The sequence below is a fragment of the Panthera pardus genome, unplaced genomic scaffold (genome assembly GCF_024362965.1).
Source record: "Panthera pardus isolate Hobbes unplaced genomic scaffold, ASM2436296v1 HiC_scaffold_10, whole genome shotgun sequence".
Classification (NCBI taxonomy): Eukaryota; Metazoa; Chordata; class Mammalia; order Carnivora; family Felidae; genus Panthera; species Panthera pardus.
Genome location: NW_026526655.1, coordinates 102664937 through 102689676, shown reverse-complemented (window position 1 = coordinate 102689676; position 24740 = coordinate 102664937). Strand labels below are relative to the sequence as shown.

The window sequence follows — 24740 nt, the reverse complement described above, 5'->3', positions numbered from 1 at the left end:
TTGCCACTCCATCAAGACGTGGAGTCTATGTCCCTTACCCCACGAGTTTGGAAACACCTTTGTGTCTGCTTCGGTGAGTAACAGTAAGCAGAAAAGACACACTGACTGCTGAGGCCAGGTCATAAAAGCAGACACAGCTTTCACCTGACTTTGTGTAAGGACACGTACCCTGAGAATCCAGCCACCAATATCTGAGGAAGGCCAGGCCACATGTGGAAAGGAAGCCAAGCCCCCAACTCTCAGCCCCGGCAGAGCTCCCACTGACAGTACCAATTTGCCAGCTCAGCAAGTGAACCAACTTCAGTCAAGCCACCACAGCTCCCTCTGCATGGAGTAGAGACAAATCTTCTCTGCCAAGCGCTGACCAAATTAGATTTGTGAGCAAAATAAATGACTATTGTTTTAAAACACTAAGTTTTGAGATGGTATGTTTCCCACAGTCCAACACAGTTTTTGTAAATACAATAAAAGTGACTAGAAAATAAAATTTTTAAAGATTCACAGAATACACGCTCCAATGTTTTCTTACTAGATTTAAGAGAAATCGAACTCTCAGTCAATTATTATGAAAGTTACTTACTCTCAGTTACTATACTCATCTCCTCCCAGCCATGGACTAATCCACAATCATTTGAGTAGCACTACTACATTAAGGGAAGAGAAGAGTAACTTAACCGGAGTAATAGTAAAATAAGTAAGAAATATGGCAAGGAAAGAAAGTGCTCAACTAAGCAAGTATTTAAGAAACTGCAACCTGGTGCACCTGGGTGGCTCAGTTGGTTGAGCACCAGACTTCAGCTCAGGTCATGATCTCACAGTTTGTGAATTTGTGCCCTGCACTGAGCCCTCTTGTGGAACCCACTTTGGGGCTCATTAATTGGGGTTCATTAACCTATTTTGGGGGCTACATTAATTTCCCTAAGAGTAAAGGTGTCCTGATTAAACACCATGAGGGTGAAGCACCTGGCTGGCTCATTCCATGGAGCAGGCAACCCTTGATCTCAGGGTTGTAGGTTCAAGCCCATATTAGGCATAGAAATTACTTAAAAATAAAATCTTTGAAAACAGTAAAATAAAATAAATAAATAAAAAGTAAACACCATGAAGGTGGATGGATTAGTCTATCAAAATGGGAGCCATTATGCTTCATAACACTCCATCTAACTCTCTTACTTTGATATCACACTCACATGAAAGCTTCTCATCGTCTCATTTTCTCTCTCCCTCCCTCTCTGTCTTGTGTGCACATACATGCACACACATGCCCACACACAGAGCAAATATGACAAAATTCTAACAACTTTTTCCCAAGCTTTATTGAAATGTAATTGACATATAACATTCTGTAAGTTTAAGGTGTACAACAGAATTTTATACACGAATATATTGTGAAATAATTACCATGACAAGGTTAGTTAATATATGCGTCACTTCACATAATTACAACTTTTTGTGTGTGGTAAGAACACACAAAATTTAAGATCTACTCCCTTAGCAACTTTCAAGTATATAATACAGGACTATTAACTATAATCATCACGCTAAATATTGGAACACCCAAATTTACTTACCCTATAACTAGAAGTTTGTACTCTTTGACCAACCTTTCATTTCCCCTAACTACCCTCAACCCCTGGCAACCACAACTCTACTCTCTGTTTCTATGACTTTGGCTTTTTTAAGATTCTGCATATGAGTAAGATCATATAGTTATTTGTTTCTCTTGTCTCACTTATTTCACTTGGCATAATGCCCTCAAGGTCCATCCATGCTGTCACAAACAGCAGGACTACCTTCTTCCTGATGGCTGAATAATACTCCATTGTGTGTATGTATTGGTGTGTACACACACACATCTTTACCCATTCATCCATCCATGACACTTAGGTTGTTTCTATGTCTTAGATATTATGAATAATGCTGCGATGAACTTGGCAGTACAGCTATCTCTTTGAAATAGTAATTTCATTCTCTTCAGATATGTATCCAGAAGTAGGACTGGTGGCTCATAAGGTAGCTCTATTTTTAATTTTTTGAAAAGCCTCTATTCTGTTTTCCATAGTGGTTGCATCAATGTACATTCCCACTGCTGCTGCACTAGGGCTCCCTTTCTTCACATTCCTGCCAACATTTATCTCTTCTTTTTTCGGAAATAGCCATTCCTACAGATGGGAGGTAATATCTCAATGTGATTTTGATTTCCATTTCCCTGATGGTTGGTGATGTTGAGCATCTTTCCATACACCTGTTGCCCATTTGTATGTCTTCTTTGGAAAAATGTCTATTTTGGTCCTGTCCATTTTTAAAATGGATTTTTTTTTTTTTTTGCTATTAAGTTCCTTATATATTTCGGATATTAACCCCTTTATCCAACAGTTTGGAAATATTTTCTCCCATTCTGTAGGTTAACTCTTCATTCTATTGATTGCTTCTTTTGCTATGCAGAACCTTTTTAGTTTTATGTGGTACTGCTTATTTATGTTTGCTCTTGTTGCTTGCACTTTTGGTGTCAAAACCAAAAACTTGTTGCCAGGACAAACATCAAAGGAGGTTTTCCCCTAGGTTTTCTTCCAGAAGTTATGGCTTCAGTCCTTACAATTAAGTCTGTAATCCATATATATATATATATTTTTTTTTTTAACGTTTATTCATTTTGAGAGACAGTAACAGAGTGTGAGTGGGCAAGGGGCAGAGAGAGAGGGAGACACAGAATCTGAAACAGGCTTCATGCTCCAAGCTGTCAGCACAGAGCCCGACACGGGGCTCAAACCCATGGACCATGAGATCATGACATGAGCCAAAGTCAGACGCTTAACTGACTGAGCCACCCAGGCGCCCCACGTCTGTAATCCATTTAATTTTTGTGGGTGGTATAAAACAGGGTTCAAGTTCTTTCTTTTGCATGTGAATATCCAATTTATCAAACACTATTGAAAAAAATAACAGAAACTATCTTTTCCCCACTGAGTATTCTTGACTCCCCTGTCAAATATTAGTTGACTGTATACGCATGGGCTTATTTCTGGGCTCCCTATTCTATTCCATTGGTCTATGTGTTTGTTTTCATGCCAATATCAGACTGTTTTGATCACTACAGCTTTGCAGTATAGTTTGAAAACAGGAAATGTAATGTCTCCCACTTAGTTATTCTTTCTCAAGACTGTTTTGCTATTTCGGGTCTTCTGTGATACCAAAAATTTTGATTTTTGCTATTTCTGTGAAAAATGACATTGGAATTTTGATAGGGATTGCACTAAATCTACAGTATGGACATTTTATAACAATATTAATTCCTCTGATCCATGAAAACAAAATATTTTTCCATTTATTTGTGTCCTCTTTGATTTCTTTCATCAATTCTTAAGTTTTCAGTGGATAGATCCTTCACCTCCTTGACTAAATTTATTTTAAGTATTTTATTTATTCCTAAGTTTTTGATGCTACTGTAAACGGAAATGTTTTCCTATTTCTTCTTCAGATATTTCATTGTCAGTATAGAGAAATGCAACTAATTTTTTTATTAATTTGTGTAATGTTTATTTTTGAGAGAGAGACTCAGCACAAGCAGGGGAGGGGCAGAGAGAGAGAGAGAGACACAGAATCTGAAGCAAGTTCCAGGCTCTAAGCTGTCAGCACAGAGCCAGACACACAGGTCTTGAACTTGTGAACCGCGAGATCATAACCTAAGCCGAAGTTGGATGCTTAAACCGGCTGAGCCACCCAGGCGCCCCAAGAAATGCAACTAATTTTTGCATGTCGATTTTATATCCTGAATTACAAGTTGACTGAGAATCAATAGCAGAATTTCATTGCTTTATTTTGCTTAATTAGCATAGCTTATTCTTTCTAACCTCTCCCAATAGCTTCCCAAGTCAAGTTCATAAATCAATATACAAATGGAACCTTACTGCAAAAAAATGAATGAATAGAAATTAGTGCAAATGAATGGCAAAGCAGCATCTAGCCAATTATTTAGCCAATTTTTTTTGAGAGCACACCCACACGCACTCAAGCAGGGGAAAGGCAGAGAAAGAGAGAAAGAGAATCCCAGGGAGGCTCCACGCTGTCAGCACAGAGCCCAACAAGGGGCTCAAAACTCACAAACCACAAAATCATGGCCTGAGCCAAAATCAGGAGTAGGATACTTAACCGACTGAGCCATCCACGCACTCTGTATTTAGCCAATTATCAAGCTCTCAAAACACAAAATATTCTGTGTTACTATGCTGCACTCAAATGGAATTTAGCAAGAAAAGCTTTCACAGCCTAAAGCAAAGGTCTCCTTTTCTATCAACAACTGCCGTTACACTAGTAAACCTGATAAACCACTGTTTCACTGTAAACTTTAACATTCTAATTCTGTTGCTTTCTCATTCGGATCTACCTTGGAACAGTCACTTCATCTTTCTGAGCTCCAATTTCTTCATCTGTAAAATGGTAAAACCTGTGTGATCTACAATCTGCACTGTCCTATACAGCAGCCATGCTACACAGAAGTGAGCGCTTGAAATGTGGTTCATGTGACTAACGATTTTTTTAATTAAATTTAAATGGCCACAGTTGGCTAGTGGTTAACCTATTGCGCAGTGCAGGACTCAATCATCTCTAAGTTCCCTTCTAGTTCTAAAATGCAATCATTGTTAAAAGTTGCCTTTCTCCTTAAAATGGAATAAACAATGAACTGTAAATCAAACAGATAACACAACCACGAAGTGGGGGGGGGGGGGGGGGATCCTAATAACTACTGAACACAGTATTCCTGACTAGGATTGACAAAATTTTTCTATAAGAAGCCAAACAGAAAACATTTTAGGCATTACAGGCCATATAATCTCAGTCACAACTATTGAATTCTGCCTTTGTAGTGTGAAAGAAGCCATAAACAATATGTAAACAAATTGAGTATAGCTGTGTTCCAATAAAACTATGGACACTTCAGTTCAAATTTCATATAATTTTTAAAATTTAATAATGTTATGAAATATTATTCTTTTGATTTTTTTCCCAACCATTTAAAAATGTGAAAATCAGCCTTAGTTCAACAGCCATACAAAAACAGGTGGGAGGTCAGATTTGACCAAGAGACCACATTCTGCTGACACCTGCTCATGACCGCATACCCATAACATCATATAATCTGAGGACAAATCAAAAGAAATGTAAAAAATAACCTTGAATTTTACTTAGTAAGTTTGTTGTCTATAAGTGGTCTTGTTGTAGCATTCTGAAACTGTTTTGTATGTATTACTGAACAAATGAATGAATACGTTAATGTTACTGGGAACCAGGGGTCCCACTATAGGAGAAAGGAGGTCAGATATGGCATAGAGAGAAGGTTCTAGTGTTAGACTGGAATTAGAAATAATGATATGATTTCATTTTAAATATATATATATATTTGCAGGGTGCCTGGGTGGCTCAGTTAGACGTCTGACTCTTGATTTCGGCTCAGGTCATGATGTCACAGTTTGTGGGTTCGAGCCCCGTGCTGGGCTCTACACTGACAGTGCAGAGCCTGCTTGGGATTCTCTCTCCCTCTCTCCCTGCCCCTCCCTCCCTCTCTGTCCCTCTCTCTTTCAAAATAAATAAATAAAAAATCATATATATATATATATATATATATATATATATATATATATATATATGCTATCTCTGTCCACTATTGGAACCTAGAAGCAAAAATACTTCAATTAACACTGAACATATATAATGCCCTATATATTTTTCACACTAAAAGGAAATTTTCAGGATTCCTTGGGAAAAATAGTTGGTTCCAGAGCTGGGACAAGAAAAATACAAGGTCAGGCTAAACGTCTTGTGTTAGTAAGTGAAGAAATCCTCAAAATCTGATGGAAACAAGTCAAAGAACATAAGAGGCAGTTTAAAGGGGCTCCCACCAGCCAAATGAGACCATTTAAGTTTAAAAATAAATAATAAAACAAGAATCCTCAGATTTAACCTGATGCTAATTTTTTTAAGTGAAGGAGAGAAATAACTAACTTCTTTATAGAATAACGTCAAATGATAAATGTAGAAGGAATGAGAGAAACAGAAAACTGCCATTTTACAACTACCACAACTGATTCAGGCAAAAGTCATCAATGAATTCTAAAATCAGTTGATGAAAGTTTGTTGGGGAACAATGTATACACATAATTTCAAGGTATCATCCCACAGATACTATTAATTATGAAGGGGGAAAGGTATCTCTACGGTGGAGAAATCTGTCAAATCCCACCTTAACCAAATGATAATCTTTAACATCACCAAAACTGATAAGTACCATAATGTACCATAAGTACCATAATGTACTTATGGTCATAAGTACCATAATGTTATACACTAAGAACACAACACCTATGTAATATTCCTGCCAAAAATGTTTAATCCGAACCTAATTATGAAAAAAATTATATTAAAACAACCAGACAAATCCAAATTGAGAGACATTCTACAAAACAACTGGCCTGGATTCTCCAAAAGAAAGAAAGGAGGAGGAGGAGGAGGAGATGTAAAAGGCTGGGCAAGTGCTATAGATTAAAAGAGACTTAACCAAATGCAATGTGCAGTCCTTAACCCAATCGTGAATCAGGAGGAAAAAAAGTATAAAGCATTTGTTTGGATAACTGGAGCAATCTAGATATAAACTATATTTCAGATTACAGTACCGTGTCAAAGCTAAATTTCCTGAGTGTGATCATGTGATTATGTGGGAGAATGTGCCTTTTCCCCTAGAAGATGCATGTCTACATGCTGAATCATTTAGGGTACAGTGTTATGATCGTGATGACTGAAATATTCAAATAGCTCAGAAATTTTACAAGTGTCTACAGGAAATAAACAAAGTAGCAAAACATTAGCAATTGGTGAATTTATATGAAAGGTACATGGGGGTGTTCAATATGCCACTCTTGCTACTTTTCCAAAGGTTTGAAATTTTTTTTAGTAAAAACCTGCTGGGAAAGAATATCTCTTTCAAATGCTGTTTTAAAAGCAAATACAATAAAACCTCTGTTAAAAAAAATCAAGCAATTAACTACTCACAAAAAGTTTCCTGGATAAGTGACAATCTTTTACAGTTATTTTAAATGGAATGCTCTGAAATGAACCATCTGCTTTGCTGTAATCTTCATTTGTAATACAATGCTTTGAATGTAACTGTAAACTGTAATGCTGGTAGTGTAAAATACTGAACTGAGTAACTTGGCTTGTTGCTATAATACTATATTCAAGGGTCCCTCAACCCTTCAGAACTGAACTAGCAATATAAAATTGAATGGGCCAGATTCTGTTAGGACAGAACTATGAAAACTATGATCTATAAAAATGATACGCCATAGAAGGGGAAAATAAAAAAAAACACAAATGTAGCAACAGTTTTGCTCTAAAATTTAGCTCTCTGTATTTAATACACCAAATACTATTCATACAGTAATTATAATGCAATAATTTATACAAGAATCTTCTTAAGAAATAGTATACAACAACAAAAAAGTATCCCAGATAATCACAAGCAAATCAATCACTTGAGACATGAATGCATAGCACTGGGCCCACACACTGATTCACTGATGTACAGGCAGCATTTTCCAAATGTCCTCCATGGTTATGGACCCACTAAAAATGCTGAATTACAATGTCAATATAAATTTAAAATTCATTCTAAACTATAAATCCTGGAATATAATTTAAACCATTTCTTGTGTCAAATTTATTTACCTGAGACTTTTCCTTTTTTCGCTATTTAATCTTTTATATCTCATTATTTCCTATTTATACGTTACAGCATTTTAAGTACCATGTGACTATGTGTGTGTGTGAGAGAGAGAGACAGAAAGAGAGAGAGCACGCACAAGAGAGAGATACAGACACCTAGACTCACTAAAGCCCACAAAGAGGTCCGTAATCCTGTACCTTCAATATACCTGTTTATTCATGTAAACATGTCAACAGCTCCTAGTTGCCATACACAGTATTAGATGCTAGAGATATAAATCTATATTCATCTAGGTCTCCACCCTCAGTGAGCTCACAGTCTAGTTGAAGAAAGAGACTTTAAATAATCCAGTAAAACAATATACTAAAAAAGACATAAACAAACGGTTTTAGGGAGTCAAAAAACTACTGTTTCTTTCTCCTGACTGTAGCTCATTACCTAAGCACTAGAAACAATTTCAGCAGCCACCAGGTTTTCCCCTCTCCCATCCTACTTCCTAAATTTCTATTCTTTAGTCATCTCCATATAAGACACCAACAATAAAGTCCATCTTTCATAAGTACCATCAGCCAATGAAAATATTCTTGTTTTTCCTTGTCCAAAAAGGGCCAGCCATTAGTGTATATAGTATCATCGTCTTTCAGGGTTTGATGCTCCTTTCTTCTTCAACAAAAATTCTCTTAGGGGCACCTAGGTGGCTTAGTCAGTTGAGCATCAGACTCGATTTCGGCTTGGGTCATTTTCCTAGGGTCATGGGATTGAGCCCTGTGCCAGGCTCCACACTGAGCATGGAGCCTGCTTGGGATGCTCTCTCCCTCTCTCTCTCCCTCTGACACTCTCTAAAATAAAATAAAATAAAATGAAATAAAATAAAATAAAATAAATAAGTAAAAATTAATTATTTAATTTAACTATATAATATAGTCATATTATATTACATTACATTATTAGTGTAGAGCATTTTTAGGTGGGGGGAAAAAAAGGAATACTAGCCTCCAGAATTCTTACCCTTCATTTAGAAAGCAAGTGTTTCATATAAGCAATTTCCTTTGTAACTGAACACAAACAATAGAGTTCACAGTACCTAAATGTTTAATGAAATGTTTCAAACTGTAGGTTGAGATTCACTGGCTATGAAATCGACTCAGTGAGCCAAAACCAGTATTTTTTTCAACAAACAAGAATACAGCTGAGTCTTAACACAGGGTTGAACTGCGTGGGTCTACTCACATGCAGATTTTTTTTGATACAGTACAGTACGATAAATGTATTTTCTCTTCCTTATGATTTTTTAAATAACATCTTCCTTTCTCTAGCTTATTGTAAAAATACAGCATATAATACACAGAACATACAAAATATGTGTTAACTGTTTATCGGTAAGGCTTCTGGTCAACAGCAGACTACTAGCAGTTAATAAGTTTTTGGGGAGACAAAAGTTATACATAAATTTTTGATTGTGTGGGGGTCAGCACTTCCTAACTTCCATGTTGTTCAAGTGTCAACTGTAGAATGAAATAGAAGTTATCATGAGAATGACGTAAAAAGTACCTCGTAATGTGGAGTAAAGTCTAAGTAGTGGGAAAGCCCTGACTTTGTATGTAATCATAATACCATCTTATTACCTCATATGTTCTCATGAGTCCTTGTCTGTTGAAAATAACTGTCAGTCCTTCACAAATGAAGTTAGATTAAAAGAGAGGGAATTCTGCAAAGGGGCCCAAACTGTAAGAATACAAACTATTAGCATAGATGGGAAGTAATACTTCTTAGTAGTTAAGAATGTGGGCTCAGTGAAGCACCTGGGTGTCTCACTCGGTTAAGCGTACGACTTCGGCTCAGGTCATGATCGCATGGTCCAGGTTCAAGGCCCCTCTCTCTCAACAATAAACATTAAAGAGAAAATTAAAAAAAAAAAAAAAAAAAAGAATGTGAGCTCAGTAATCAGGCTGTTTTAAGGTTCAAATCCTTACTACCTTTATACCTTGGAATTACTAAACCACTCTGTGCCTCAGTTTCCTCACAAAGGAGCTGCTAAGAGCATTAAATGAGGTGATACCTAAGTCCTTAGCATAGTGCCTGACACTTAAAAGTACCTAATAAATGTTGGCCATTATTATTATCATCATCATCATTGGGTACTACCTGTCTTAACACTCAAAACTGACTTTAGGAAAAAATTGGAAATACTACGCTTTTATCAAAATATTGTAGTTACACTAGAATTAAATCAGAGTACTGGTTACTAAAAGCCTCACAAACCAGTAACTATCCAAGAAACACCAGTAATGCAGTTGGATGCAAGACAACTCATCAGGAAAACAAAACCTGGAAAGATGAGCACCTGGGTGGCTCAGGTGGTTAAACGTCCAGCTCTTAATCTCAGCGCGGGTCATGATCTCACAGTTCATGAGTTCAAGCCCCGCATCAGTCTCAGTGATGACACTGCGGATTCTGTCTCTCCTTCTTTCTGCCTCTCTCCCCACTTGTGCTCTCTCTGTCAAAAATAAATAAATAAACTTAAAAACAAACAAAAAAACCTGGAAAGATACTTGGGCCTGTGCTACAGATGAGTTTGCACCAATTTGGGCAATAGTGGCATAGTCCAGGGGTCAGCAAACTATGGCCCAATGGCCAAATCTGTTTGCTTTTGGGCCATGAATTAAGAATGGTTTTTACAAGGGCACCTGGCTCAGTCAACAGAGCATTTGACTCTTGATCTCAGGGCTGTGAGTTTGAACCCCACAATGTGCAGAGATTACCCTAATTAAGTGAAATGTTATCCTATAAAAAGGAATTACACTCTTCTCATTACTAAACCAATACAATGAAAAAATTATATTCTACCATTACTATTATATTTTGATTTCATTAATAAAAATCTGTAAAAAAAATTTTAGAAGCCTCAATTGTTTATATGTTTGACAATTAGATAAATGTTCCTCCTTATTCTCCTCTAACCCTTTCCTTGTTCAACATTATCTACCAAATGTCTCAAAATGTGCCAGATCAAGAGAAGCAACACAAATATATCAACAAACTAAACAAAATAGAAGCCCCTGTCCTTATGGAGCTTCCATTCTAATAAGTAAAAATAAAATTATATAGTATAAGGTAGTAAAGCATGGAATGTGCAAATAGGGATACAATTTTATTTTTTTACTTTTATTTTTTTAAGAAAGTTTTATTTTTTTTAATATTTTATTTATTTATTTTCAGAGAGTGAGCGAGAGAGAACATGAGGGGGTAGGATCAGGGAGAGAGAGTCCCAGGCAAGCTCCGTGCTTTCAGCACAGAGCCCAATGCAGGGCTCAAACCCACGAATCATGAGATCATGACCTAAGCCAAAGTCGGAAGCTCAACCACCTGAGCCAACCACGTGCCCCTTGATGTTTACTTTTAAGAGAGAGGGAAGGGGGAAGAGCAGAGAGAGGAGGGCAGAGGATCCAAAGCGGGCTCTGCACTGACAGCAGAGAGCCCAATGTGGGGCTCGAACCCATGGACCGTGAGATTGTGACCTGAGCTGAAGTCAGACGCTTAACCAACTGAGCCACCCAAGTGCCCCCAGGGATACAATTTTAAATAGGATATTCAGGAAAAGTATGACTGAGAAATTCATTTTTAAGCAGACTTGAAAGGAAGTAAGGGTGAGTCATGTGGATACTCTGCCTGGAACACTTGGGAAAAAAGGTGTTCTAGGCAGAGGGAAGAACAACCAAGAAAGACTCAAGTGTGAGCATGTCTGGCATGTTCCAGGAACAGCAAAGAGGCCAGTGCACCTTGAAAAAAGTGAACAAGAGTGGTCAGAGAGGTCAGACAGAGCAGCACCCACAGATCATGTAAGGGCTTGCAGGCCACGGTAAAAGCTTCTGCTTTCAAAATAAGACCAGATGCCATCAAGGCACTTTGAGCATAGGAGCACAGTCATCTCCCTTATACTATAAGTAGATGAGTGTTCAACTCACAGAATTTCCTATTGATTTGTTAGAGACAAAGAACTTAAAATATGTCACAAGTGGTTCTGTGCTAACAGAAACCCAGTCAGTATCTACAATATTATAAATTGGTAAGAAAAAACATTAAAATCCTAGCAGAAAAATGAACAAAAAATTTGAAGAATGCAACAAGAAATGAAATACACATGAATACACATGAAATACACATGAATACACATGAAAAAAGTTCAACTAAATTATCATCAAAAAGAAATTCAAAATAAAACAGACTACTATTTATCACCCACTGTTAAGGAAACTGGAAGTAGTGAAAATTGGTTCAGACCTAAAATCCTGTATCTGAAACTACTGGTTTCAAAACACTTCTGAATTTCAGAATATTTTGATTATAGAGAGGTGATAATGCATAAATACCTCATATTAAATAACATTCACAGTTGGGTCTAAGGTAATACCCAGTATTAACCACACATTATTTAAAAGTTCCTTAGAGTACCCTAGGAATGTTCAATGCAAGTGAAATAAATAAAGTCTCAGTAGCCTTGGGACACCTGAGTGGCTCAGTCACCAAAGTGGTTAAGCATCCAATCTTGGCTCAGGTCATGATCTCACAGTTCGTGAGTTCAATCCCCACATCAGGCTCTGTGCTGACAGCTCAGAGCCTGGAGCCTGCTTCAGACTCTGTGTCTCCCTCTCTCGCTGCCCCTCCCCTGCTCATGCTCTGTCTTTCTCTGTCTCAAAAATGAAAATAAATAAAATAAAAACATTAAAGTCTCAGTAGCCTCACATCAGTTTAGGTCAAGTTTGGCTGTCAAATTAGTTCTAAAAAGTTTTTTTCAGGGCCTTGGGGATCTCAGAATTGCATATAAGGAACTGTTGATCTATACAATTGCTTTGTAAATAATTATGCTAACACAGATCAAAATCTATAAAAATATCTACATGCAAGGTAGGTGATAATATCACAATCACCTAGAATAACTTTTCCAAATCACAAAACCCATCCCAATGAAGATTCCCCATTTCCCTATGTAGCTTCTGCAGCAAGCACAGTAACTGATCACAGTCTGGACTGGGCTAGAAAGTTGGAAGTGTAAATAAACTAAATATAGAGATTTTTTAAATTCCAATGTAAATAAAACAATTTGGGAATCCTTGGAGTTTGTAAAAATATTTTATTTCCATGCTATAAGAAATAACTAAAAGAGAAAACATGAATTTAAAAATATTCTAAAATATTTCCTAAATAATTTTAATCTCCTTGGAAAATTCATTCATTCTACTCACTTGAAGTGTAGTCCATATTAATTAGCACGTATTACAGGCAAGGCACTGTGAATACTGGGAATATGGGAGTGAAGCTTGGAGAGGCAGACAAGGGCTGACCATGAGTTTAGCTTGTATCTTACAGGAAGAGAGAGCCAATACAAAATTCTGAGCAGGGTGTAATGTGATAGGATATCCATGTCAGATTACTCGGGCTACAGTGACGAGGAGGATTAAAAAGGGCAAAACCAATGGCAGAATGCACTTTAAGGAGACTATTTTACAAGTCCAAACAAGACATGATGAGTTTTTAAAAATATCATCCACCAAAATTTCAGAAGTTTTGCCCAAGGTTCATATTGCCAAACTGAAGCTCAAATGGTAACAGGGATACAGTAGAAAAAAAGGAGAAAAGGAAACTCAGGGATAAGGAGAGGCAATCTAGACAGACAGCTAAAAAACAGTATCCACATCTTATACTAGTGGGCAATAGTCAGCAATTCAGGCAAGCAGGGCCTTCGTGGTAGAGATCGGATAAGCAGGTGCTATCCCAGCAATCAGGAAAAACATAATAGGGAAACGTGCCTAATTTCATGGTTCTTGATGAAAGGCTTATGAGATAGCAGAGAGCTCCAGTTATAAGACTAGAATTCAGGAATTCAAAAATAGGAGACAGAAAATAGGACAGCAGCAGAAAAGATACAGATTCTGGACTCAAATTAACCTACTTTCAAAACCTAAATCTGCCATTTTCTAGCTGTGAAAGTCTAAACAAACTCAACTTTTTGACCCTCAACTTCTTCACCTATAAAAAGGGGGTAACATTACCTATTCTACAGGGTTGTGTGAGAGAATTAAATGAAATACTATATTTTAAAACACAAATATTAGTTTCACCCCTTTCTCTTTTTCTTTTTCTTCCATTTTTCATCTAAGCTACTACAAAAAGGAAGTCCTTTGCTTGGCCACAAAGTCTAAAATGCTTCTCCAACTAGGCATTCATTAGATGCCTTTAAGTGAAGAAAGTAACACAGATCACTGATGTAAAATGCCTCATGGAGGGCACCTGGGTTGGCTCTGTCAGTTAAGCATCCGACTCTTGATCTCAGCTCAGGTCTTGATCACCGGGTCGTGAGTTCGAGCCCCACACTGGGCTCCACGCTGGGTGTGAGGCCTACTTAAAAAAAAAAGAAGAAGAAGAAGAAGAAAATAAAATAAAATGCCTCATGGGAGCACTAGTTCATACAGAAGAGGTGAAAGTAAATGAGCTGCACAAGTAAAAGGGCCTAAAAAAGTAGAGCAAAGTTCAAATAATTTGAATCAGTTAGCATAATAGCATATCCACACAATTGAACATGTCACTATACAAAAAAAAAAAAAAAAAAAGGGAAGAGTTCCCTTATACTGAAGTTAAGGGATCTCCAACATATATTTTAAATGAAAAAACTATGATAGAAAACATTAATATAATATGCTGTCTTCTACACAGAAAGGTAGGGGGAAACAGTGATTTATATTTATTATTTCTTTTCTATTTGCAAAAATACTGGTAAAATATACAAAAAATCAAAGTGGCTACCTATAGAGAGCAGGGAAGGGAGAGACAGAACAGTATTAAGACTTCTTGGGGCGCCTGGGTGGCTCAGTCAGTTGAGCTACTGACTTTGGCCCAGGTCATTATCTTGCGGTTCCTGGGTTGGAGCCCCATGTTGGGCTCGGTGCTGACAGCTCAGAGCCTGGGGCCTGCTTCAGATTTTCTGTCTCCCTCTGCCCCTCCCTGGCTCATGCTCTGTCTGACTCTCAAAAATAAATAATGAACATTAAAAAATAAATAAAGACTTCTAAATACATACCTTTTTACATTATTTTAAAATTTGAACCAGACATACTAACAATTAAAAAAGGAAATACAATTTAAATAAATTTTTAAATATTTGAGAAGTCTGAGTTTGGTAATATATTGTGCTACACTTATTAATTATGACTTATCCGTACATACTTTAGCTATATACTAACATAACTATGATTTATCTGTATATATTTCTAGCACTATAATAAATTTTAAGTTCCTCCAAAGAAAGTATAATCTCCTTGAAAATAAAGATCATGTCTTATTCATTCTGTAACCCCACTGCCAAGCACACTGGATGAAATAACCACTATAGTTTCTTTCTCTTAATCCCCCAAATGTTAAGCTGTCTGTAACCTTAAAAACAAACAGACAAAAAAACACAACAACAAAAAACCTGGAACATCCTGTGCCAGAAAAAGTCTGGAACATCCTGTGCCAGAAAGTAAGGAAAGACTCAAAGGATGGGGACATATCAAAAAGACTCAGGAGCCATCTTGGGGGGGGTGGGGGGCAGTGCCACTAGCCAAATCTAAGACAATTTCAACAATAACAACAACAAAAAAATTAAAAATAACAATACAACCCACCGAATAGGAATAGAAATCCTTGAGTACATATTGATATAAATAAATGAATGAATAAATAAATGCATGGGGAAGAAGGGAGACATGTGTTTTCAGCAGAACATCAAACAGTAAATGCAGACAGCAACCTTCATAGTAGTAGCTGATTCAGGCAGAATGCAGAAGTCATCAGTGGTCCCATAGACTGATGGATGGAGGTTTGAGGAAGAATCAAATACTTGGAGCCTTGGAGCTCTTCTCACAAAAGACATACCAATTACAAAAGTAAAAATGATGACTTTACAGTGTAGAAACTCAGTAAACATGAACATAACAATGTGTTCAGAGTAAACATCACAGTGGTGGGACAACACTGTAGGCATCCTAGTGACAAACTAAGAACAGCACATCATTTCTATGGTATTCCTGCCAACAACGCATTTAGTCTACACATGAGCAAACCAACGGATGAACCGAAGCGAAGGGATATCTTTCAGAATAAAAAAGGTCAAGGTCATACAAGACAGAAATATTGAGGAAATGTTTCAAACTGAAGAGACTAAAGACACATTATAATTAAATGTAATGTAAGATCCTAAGTTGGATCCTAAACCAAAAAGAAAAGAGAAAAACTGCTGGGACAACTGGAAAATTCTCAATGGCATCTGGCAATCTGAAGGCACTGTTATATCAATGTTAACTGTCTGATTTGATAATTATATAAGAGACTATCCAGGTTTTGGTAAAGACACACTGATTATTTAGGAGTGATGGGCATCATGTGTGCTACTTGCTTTCAAATGGTTCAGAAACAGTCCAATGAAATAAAAAATGGTACATTCCTCTGAAATGGCTGGAAGTAGGGATGAAAATGAGAGACCAGAAATGAGATAACTAGGTAGTCTCACTAAAATTTGAGAATCCACTAAGATATAGCAGAGAGAAAGGGTCAAAGACAAAAGTTCCTTCTTTGGGCATCTGGAAGAAAAGGCCACACTTGGGCCCACTACCACGAGCCACGCACAAAGATGTTGCATGCTTAACTTGTGTACACACACACACACACACACACAGTATATACACTATATACAGAGTATATACCACATATGGTATATATATGGTATATACTGTGTGTGTGTGTAAAATTATTCAAGGAAAATATTTTTACTAAGAATAATTCAAGGAAAAAATTGGTTGAAGGAGATTCAAGAGCTCTTTGTGCTGTTCTTGCAACTTTTCTATAGGTTTGAAATTATTTCAAAATAAATTAATTTTTAAAATTCAGTAAGAATTCATGACAACCTTGTGCCTAGCAAAATGCATGGCTCACTGTACGTACTCAATAAAAATTATTTGGCCTTAGAGCTGCCCAAAGAAGAAATCTTGGTATCATCATCAACTCTTTTCCTCTTTCCCTTATATCCAAATGGACACTCAGTTCTAGTGAAACTACCTAATCAGTTTTCGGTTCTAGTCCCACATCCTCATTTTCATTTCCCCGTTTCCAGCTGTAATCTCTCACCTGGACCACTGCAAGGGCATCCTAACTGGTCTCTCTAGCCTCATGTTTGCACCATCCTTACATCCTTGCATCATTATCTACAAGTCAGGAGTTACCTTTCAAAACCCACATCTAATCTTATTCCATTATTTAAATATGGATAATTGCTCCCTAATGCAAATTCTGATTTCCTAAGAGGCAGACTAAACATTTGTGTAGGGCACTAGCAAAAAGTACACCTAAAAGGAGTACCAAAAAGATATTTCACACACACACACACACACAAAACAATCAAGTAGTAATTACTGGGGGGGGGGAAGGGGGGAGAGAAGAAAGGCAGGTTAAAAAGGGGACTTTGATTTGATCTCCTTTGTGTTTATTTTAGGATTTGATATTGGTTATACTTTTTATTACATGTGGGAATGCCAGGGGTGAGTGGGTACCATAAACTTGCCAATACTTAGAGCCTCTAGAACACAGTACCTTTCCCAATCTTTTCCCAACTTGGCACCAAAGAAAATAATTTTTAGGACACTGGAATAAGCCAACACTATAGGAGGTCAAAAGAAGCCATCTAGGGGTTCCAATATGCCCAGGACCGATAGCCTGATGGGTACACCTTGCTCTCTGGCACACATGTGAACCATTCATGGCACACCAGTTGGGAAGTTCTACAGTTCTTACTATAATTCCACTCAAAGCCCAAATAAGGACCCTCGGAAGGTTTCATCCACATAGTCGACACACACATACAGGAACACAGATTCCACACAAAATCAGACACCAAGAGCCAGCCCACAAAGACACATATACAAGACAACCTGTATTTTTCCAAATACACTATGCACCCTTTCATACTTCTGACATTTTGTACATGCTGTTCTCTCTACCCAGATCACTTCCAACCCGTCCTCCAAGACACTGCTCAAATGCCACATCTCATTTCCCCCAGATCTTATTACACTTGTCACTATGAATTGTAATTGTTTGTTGACATGTGTTACCATCCTAGAATTAGAGCTCAAGGACAACAATCATGTCCTATTTACCTGTATACCACTGATCCCTATAACAGACATTCAAATATTTGTTTAATTCACATATAAATGAGTGTTTACTATGTCATTCCCCCAATAAGCCAAAATTTCCAAAATACATTAATTAAAACCATAAGGTAAAATTTTACAATCAAATTAGCATTTTTTTTTTCCAAAACAAGATTGCCCATTTCTCTGAGAGAAACCTGGCATAGAAATATTCATACCACTGGACCATTATCCTAGTTTTAAACTGAGGAAATAAACAAGCTATGAGCACAGAGATACTCACTGTAGATTATAGGAGTAGAAATTTCAGAAACGGCAAAATGTTTAACAAAAAGTAAATGACTAAATCAATCACCTGATTGATAAATCATCTGAACTGCTAAGCAATTGTTTAAGTTATACTCATGATGGGAATGGGAAAATGAGAAAAATATGATCACCTACCATTTATTGACCATCTTTTCTATTTAAAGAGTACTACATGCTTTATACATATTATCCTAATCATTACAACAACTCAAAGACAAGTATTCTTATCCTAATTTCACAGACAAGGAAGTAGGCTTGAGGGTTATATAATTTGTCCAAAGTTTTTGAGATCAGATTCCAACCTACATCAATGTGACTTCAAAGTCTATCATCTTTTTCCTACATTGCAATGCTTCTACTATATGTTTCAAATATATTAAACTCAAAACTGTATCTCTACCATACAACTTAATTTTAAAAGTATGGACAATTGCCTGGAAAAAAAAACAAAAATATCTATTAAATGGTAATTAAGGGTGAATGTTGTGACAGTATCATTTTTTTATATTAGCGACTCTTTGAAGCCGAATTGCTAGGCAATGAACTGAACTCCTGAGGCAGTAAAAAAGAACTCCCATTTTAATTTTTTTTATATATTTTTATTAAGGACACAGAACAGGTAACATTGTAAAAACTTAAGAAGGATGTACTCAACTAACTGTATTTAAAAATCATATATTAAGCCCAGGGTGCTTATTACTAGGATTGAAAACCTGTCAATCATGACTGGATTAAGCATCATTCTTCCAGGGAAAAAAGACTGAATTTTGAGGAAGACTTAAAGAGGAGGCACATGAATTGGAGACAGGAATGTTTCAACTGAGGAAACAAGGGCAGAGGAAAACACAAGAGTATTTTCTTTTTAAGCAAGAATGGGAAACAAAGCTAGTGAGATGAAGTGGGTAGAAAGCCTTCAAGGCCAAGTTGATATGTTTGGAATTAATTTGATAAGTAACAGGGAACTGTAACAGACACGTTCTTAAATGGGAAGGTGGCATGCTGAAATAAAAATTTAAAAATTCAAAAAAAATATTTAAAAATTCAAACTTCAGGGGCGCCTGCGTGGCTCAGTTGGTGGGGCATCTGACTTCAGCTCAGGTCATGATCTCATGGTTCATGGATTCAAGCCCTGTGTCAGGCTCTGTGCTAACAACTCAGAGCCTGGAGCCTGCTTTGGATTCTCTGTCTCCCTCTCTCTGTGTCTCTCTCTGACCCTCTCCCACTCACGCTGTCTCGCTGTCTCTCTCTCTCTCTCTCTCTCTCTCTCTCAAAAATAAACATTAAAAAAAAAAAAATTCAAACTTTGTTCCAAGGAAAGCACTGCCTTGAATTTAAACAATACTTAATAACTGGAGGGGAGGGGGGAGGCAGGAGGGGGGAATCCATTATCCATTATGTGTGCTTTATACATATTACCCTTCTGAAAAAGAATAACTAAAGAAAAAAGTTTAATGGGTAAATATATTGGTAAGAGGAATCCTTTCAGATACAATGCTTTCAAATATTAAGTGCCACTGTATATTTTAGTAAGAATCACAGAACTCTAGAGCAAGAAGGGATGCTGGAGATAATCTTTTCAGTGACAACCTCTTCATTTTCCCAATGGGTTAAATTGAGGCTCAAAATCAAATAATTTGCTTAATGTCATATATAAACTAGTGGAAGATTCAATACTAAAACTCAGATTTTCTAGGCAGCAAGATCTAAAGCTGTGCTATCCAATATTATAGCCACTAGCAACATCTGGTTATTTAAATTTAAACTGGTTAAAATTAAATACAATTTTAAATTCAGTTCCTCAGGCAGGACAGTCACATTCAAGTGCTCCATGCCACATATGATTAACGGCTACCATACCTGACAGTGCAGAAAAAGAGTATTTCCATCACTGTAGAAAGTTTAATTGGACAGCTTATTCTTCAGAATAAGCTTCAGAGTCAGACAGACCTAGTTTCAATTCTACTTATTGCAGTGTGGTCCTAGTTATTTAATTGCTCTTTGACCCCATTTGGGGGAGGGAGGAAGCAGGGAATTCATAATACCTACCTCACAAAGTGTACTTGATGACTACGTAAGACAACACAAAATGCTCCTTTACATTATCTGGCACATAACGGACATTAAACACTTCCCTTGTGTATCCTTCTATCTTTCTACTCCTCTATATAACTTCTTGGTTAAAAGATACAAACACAAGAATGCCCAAATTAGTATCTTCCCCCTAAGATAATCCACAGCACCTACTTTTCAATCTGTTCCTACCAATTTTTTCAAATACTTACACCTTTCTTCTAGCGTTGCTACTTAGGAGTAACAAAATGAAGAATGAAGGTGGGGGAGGGAGATGCCTCTAACAAAGTTTAGAGAATGTAATAAATATCCCCTCTTATTTCCCACCCTGTTGTATATATGACTATACTGACTGACCATGCAAAGGAAAAGAAATATACTAGACTGTTCCTAGATCCTGAACTTACACTGTTCCTAGATCCTGAACTTCCAAACCAATAGACGATTCTACAGTACTTGTACATTATATTCCTTATCACCATCTGCACTAGTTGAATATTAAATGAAGAAATAACACCTTCAGCTTACAATACTTTCCAGGTAAACAGTAATAAAAAAGGATTTCCAGCGTGTTAAACTAACCTTCAAGGCTTCACAGCTTAATCTACTAAACTGACAAATTTAACAAATCTAGACTACAGCATATAAAAAATTTTACATCATGTATGCGTTTATTTACCCAGAAAAACAACAAAATTCAACTCAGTTTGTAGCCAGTGAATTTCCACCAATACTAAATTTTACGTAGGGACAACAATTCATATTTAGCCACATAGTTAAACAGACTTGCCATTTCGCATGAGGTCACCAATTTTACACTCCTAAAAACTAACACAAAAAAATTAAAGAACTTTTAAACAGTCATGTTTAAACATCCACAAAACAAGATTTCTACATATTTTTTAAAGCTTTCTTATTGCTTAAAACGGACCATATCAACTCGCAAAAGGGGGGGCAGGGGAGTGTCCTCCCAGTGTCTCCTTGAAATTTATCTGGCATTCTCTTACCTCAGTCCTTAAAGATAATTTACTCAAAAACATGACCAATGCTCCCCCATAAAGGGTTCAGAATAAGTCAAATAAATGCCAAAGAGATAACACTGCACCTTGTACTGTCACTTTACAACTCAAATAATTTTTTTAGACAAAACTAAAATATTCTGAATATACAAATCATAAAGACTAACAATATTCAATGGGGGGGAGTCACATAAATTTTTTTTTGATGAAAAAAGTCTTTATTACTATCCTACATAAAGCACTTTATACATTGAAAACAGGCTTCTATGCCTGAACCGATGAAATCTAATTTGTGACAGTCTGTAATTTTTTAAAGTCCTTCAATAATAATGAAGTGTACATTGGTCACATTAGAATAGGTCAAATGAATTTTCCTGAGGCTGCATTCTAAGTACATCTGACCCAGAAAGTATTTTTAGCAAGTGTGTTCAATCAATGCTGGTTTTATGCCTAGCCTAAATTAGAAATTGGGTGTCACAAATTTGAAGTAACAAAGTTAGTAGGGACATTTTAAAAGATATTCAGTTAGAACATAAAAAACCAAGTATGAAACAATTCTATACCCACAGCCCAGAAGCTAAGCAGGTTAGAAAGCAGGCAATAAGAAAGTTATATCTTCTCCATTACTACTTTTGAAGAACGTGTGATTTTCCAACTTAATAAACTGTAGCCTACTCAACATTAATAAATATGACAAAATAGTCATGGCTCCTTGTGTTTAGCTCCTGGCCAAATGTTTAAAACAGATTAGCTAAATCATAAATATCTCCATGTACTAAGAGACTAAGATTTTCTTCTTATAAACCAAACCACTCAAGAACATGAGAATATGGGACCACACATGTTTCAGTGAAAAACGGTAACAAAGATATGTGTGTCATTAAAAACAAACAAACAAACAAACAAAACAGAGACATAAAAACAGCTTTGTGGTAACTGGAGCATAAATTTATTCTGACAAAAAATGGTGGGATCGACAAAAGACCGCACTCTTTTATTATGAGTCAGTAAAGAAGTTCTATACAATACACAAACTTCTGCTTATGAAAAATCTTTTTTGAAAAAAATCTATAGGTTAAATTTATATTCATCAAATTCAAGATCTAACTGATACATCTAGCTCTACTCCAGTAAGCAAGCACACCTTGGACTGAGCAATCACTTATTTTAAGGTCAGTTCCTCCTCCCTTAAAAAAAAAAGAAAAATAATTTTTTTTTCTTTGACACGTTAAGGTTCAAAACTTAGGGTAAAAAATCTGGGCTTTTACTGTTCCATGATCTTTTCCCTTAAATCATCTTTTGTAAGTCGGATATGTTGGCTTTTGGGTTAGGTTCCCCCCCGCCCCCATAAACACGTTTTAAGTGCACTGTTTCAGCTAGACCCACGATCTGGTCACATAAACCTAATATTACTCCAAGTCTGATTTAAAAGCAGTTAGTACATTGCAGATATACAGGTACCCCTAAACAAGCGCTTGAAAAGCCTACAATTCGTTGTCTGTACTGGTGTCACAATATAAGGTAACCCAACACATAAAAGCCTCCCATTTCAAATTTCGCAGAAACACCGATACATGTATCTGTGCAACTGTAAACTGTTCCATCCTAAGGAAACCTTGGGAAATGCATCGGTATCGTCTACTTAGCTACATCTCAACTTTTTTTTTTTTTTTGGCCCAACTACAGATTCCTAAACACAAGTATATACCGGTGGAATCACAAGAGGCTTAAAACTTCAACGGTAGAGACAGTTTGCCCATGCAGCAGAAGCAAGAAGCACTCACATGAGCCCATTAAAAAACAGAAACAAAACCAAAAAGGAAGCCTACCAACGATGGAAAACTCAGAAGATTCCAAAACCTTACCTAGAGTTTAGGTACTGTGGAACATTCCATCTCCGCACCGATTCCATTCCCTTCTCCCTTCTCCCTTCGCTCACCCGTAACAGATTCCAACATTAACCCCAGGAGCTGCGGGAGCAGAGGTCCCGAGAAGAAAGGGGGGCGGGGGTACAAGCATCATTTTTCCCCTTCTCTGAAATCAACCTAGTGCCTCCGGCTTGCCCTACCTGGCTCGCCTCCCACACCCAGGTAACAGCCTCGCGCGCCTCGCAGGGCCGAGACGCCGGCCGGAACCCCAGAGCCTCTTACCTTCGGTGCACAGCCGCGTCCTCTCGGCTGGAGAAGAAAAGCCTCGAGGCCCGGGCGCGCCGGGGCGAAGCGCGTCCGCCGCGCGGCTCCCGGGGGCTCCCTCAGCGTCCCCCCAGCAGCCGCCGCCGCAGCGGCCGCGCCACGGCCCCGAGCCGCCAGCACCACCTCATACTGCGGGGCTGCAGCGGGCCGGCGCCGCCGGGGAGGCGGGAGGGAGGCGGGCGGCCGGCGCGCTCTCCCACCTCCCTGCGGGGATGAGATAATCCACACACCCCCAAAGTGCCGTGGGGGAGGGGAGCCCCGGGGCGGGGGGCCTGGCCCCAAACCTCGGACCCTTCGGCCAAAGCCAAGTCTCTCCTGTCCCCGACTCAGGCCCGGAATTCAGCCCCCGGGGACCCAGGAGTCCTGAGAGAACAATGTGGGGGGGCCGCGAGGAGCGGAAAAGCGCGCAGCGCGGTGTGAGCGGGCGGGTAATCCGGGGCAGCGTTTGTGTGTGAGAGTGCAAGAGGAGCTCAACCTCCCCCCTCCTTCTCCTCCTCCTCTTCCTCCACCTCCTCCTCCTCCTCCTCCTCCTCCGTCTCCTCCTCCTCCCTCAAGCACACCCCGTCTCCCAGGCCACAGCATAGCAACCGAACATGGCGGCTGCGCAGACGCCGCCACTCAGCGGCCGGGAGCGGCGGCGGCCGCAACTGGAGGCGATCTCGCGAGAGGGGAGGCCAAAAACCCTTCCAGCTAGAGCCGACAGGAGAGGTTGCACCCGCGCGCGAGCGGGGGGACACGCAGGTGCGAAAGAGGCCGGACCTGGGTAGGTTGGGGAGGGAGGGCTGGGAGGAGGGGGCGGGGCGCTGTGGCCCCGCCCCATGCCCCAGCAGCGATTGGTTACTTGAACTGCGACCCCTGCTGGACCTACTGACCTAAGGGACCGGCCGAGGAGCAGAAACCTAAGTTTTAAAGGGGAAAACCGGACCTCTGGGCCCCAAATGTCCCAACTTCAGTGCTGATAGAGGATACAGGTTTTAGGATGTAGTTTTGAATCATTTCCTCTCCTAAATATAGACTCTAAAACAAAGAACAAACAATGTTCTTTTACGAAACAGACGTCTGGGTGCCTTCTGTGTGCCAGGAGCGGTGTGCTTTTAAAAATTGAATTAATTCACCATGATAACACATATGAATTTGGTGTTATCACACCAGGGGTTTTAGCCACGTGCATTCATATTTTACTGATGGTACAAACTTATTTGTGATAAGACAGATGCCTACGGGCTGGGTGATCTCAGCTGAAATGATG

At 38.3% G+C, this 24740-nt stretch overlaps 1 protein-coding gene across 7 annotated transcripts in view; it reads right to left on the bottom strand.

The window, feature by feature from the left end:
- Window positions 1-24035, bottom strand: part of PTPN4 (protein tyrosine phosphatase non-receptor type 4) — a 227215-nt gene extending 203180 nt beyond the window's left edge. For 2 of the 7 annotated variants that reach the window (XM_019469365.2, XM_019469364.2), the window contains exon 1: window positions 23450-24034. The gene's annotated coding sequence lies outside the window, so the exon portion shown is untranslated. Of the gene's footprint in view, window positions 1-23164; window positions 23222-23449 lie in introns of those variants that run through there. The other 5 variants (XM_019469362.2, XM_019469366.2, XM_053909685.1 and 2 more) reach the window with 4 other exon arrangements.
- Between the last annotated feature and the right edge of the window lie 705 nt (window positions 24036-24740).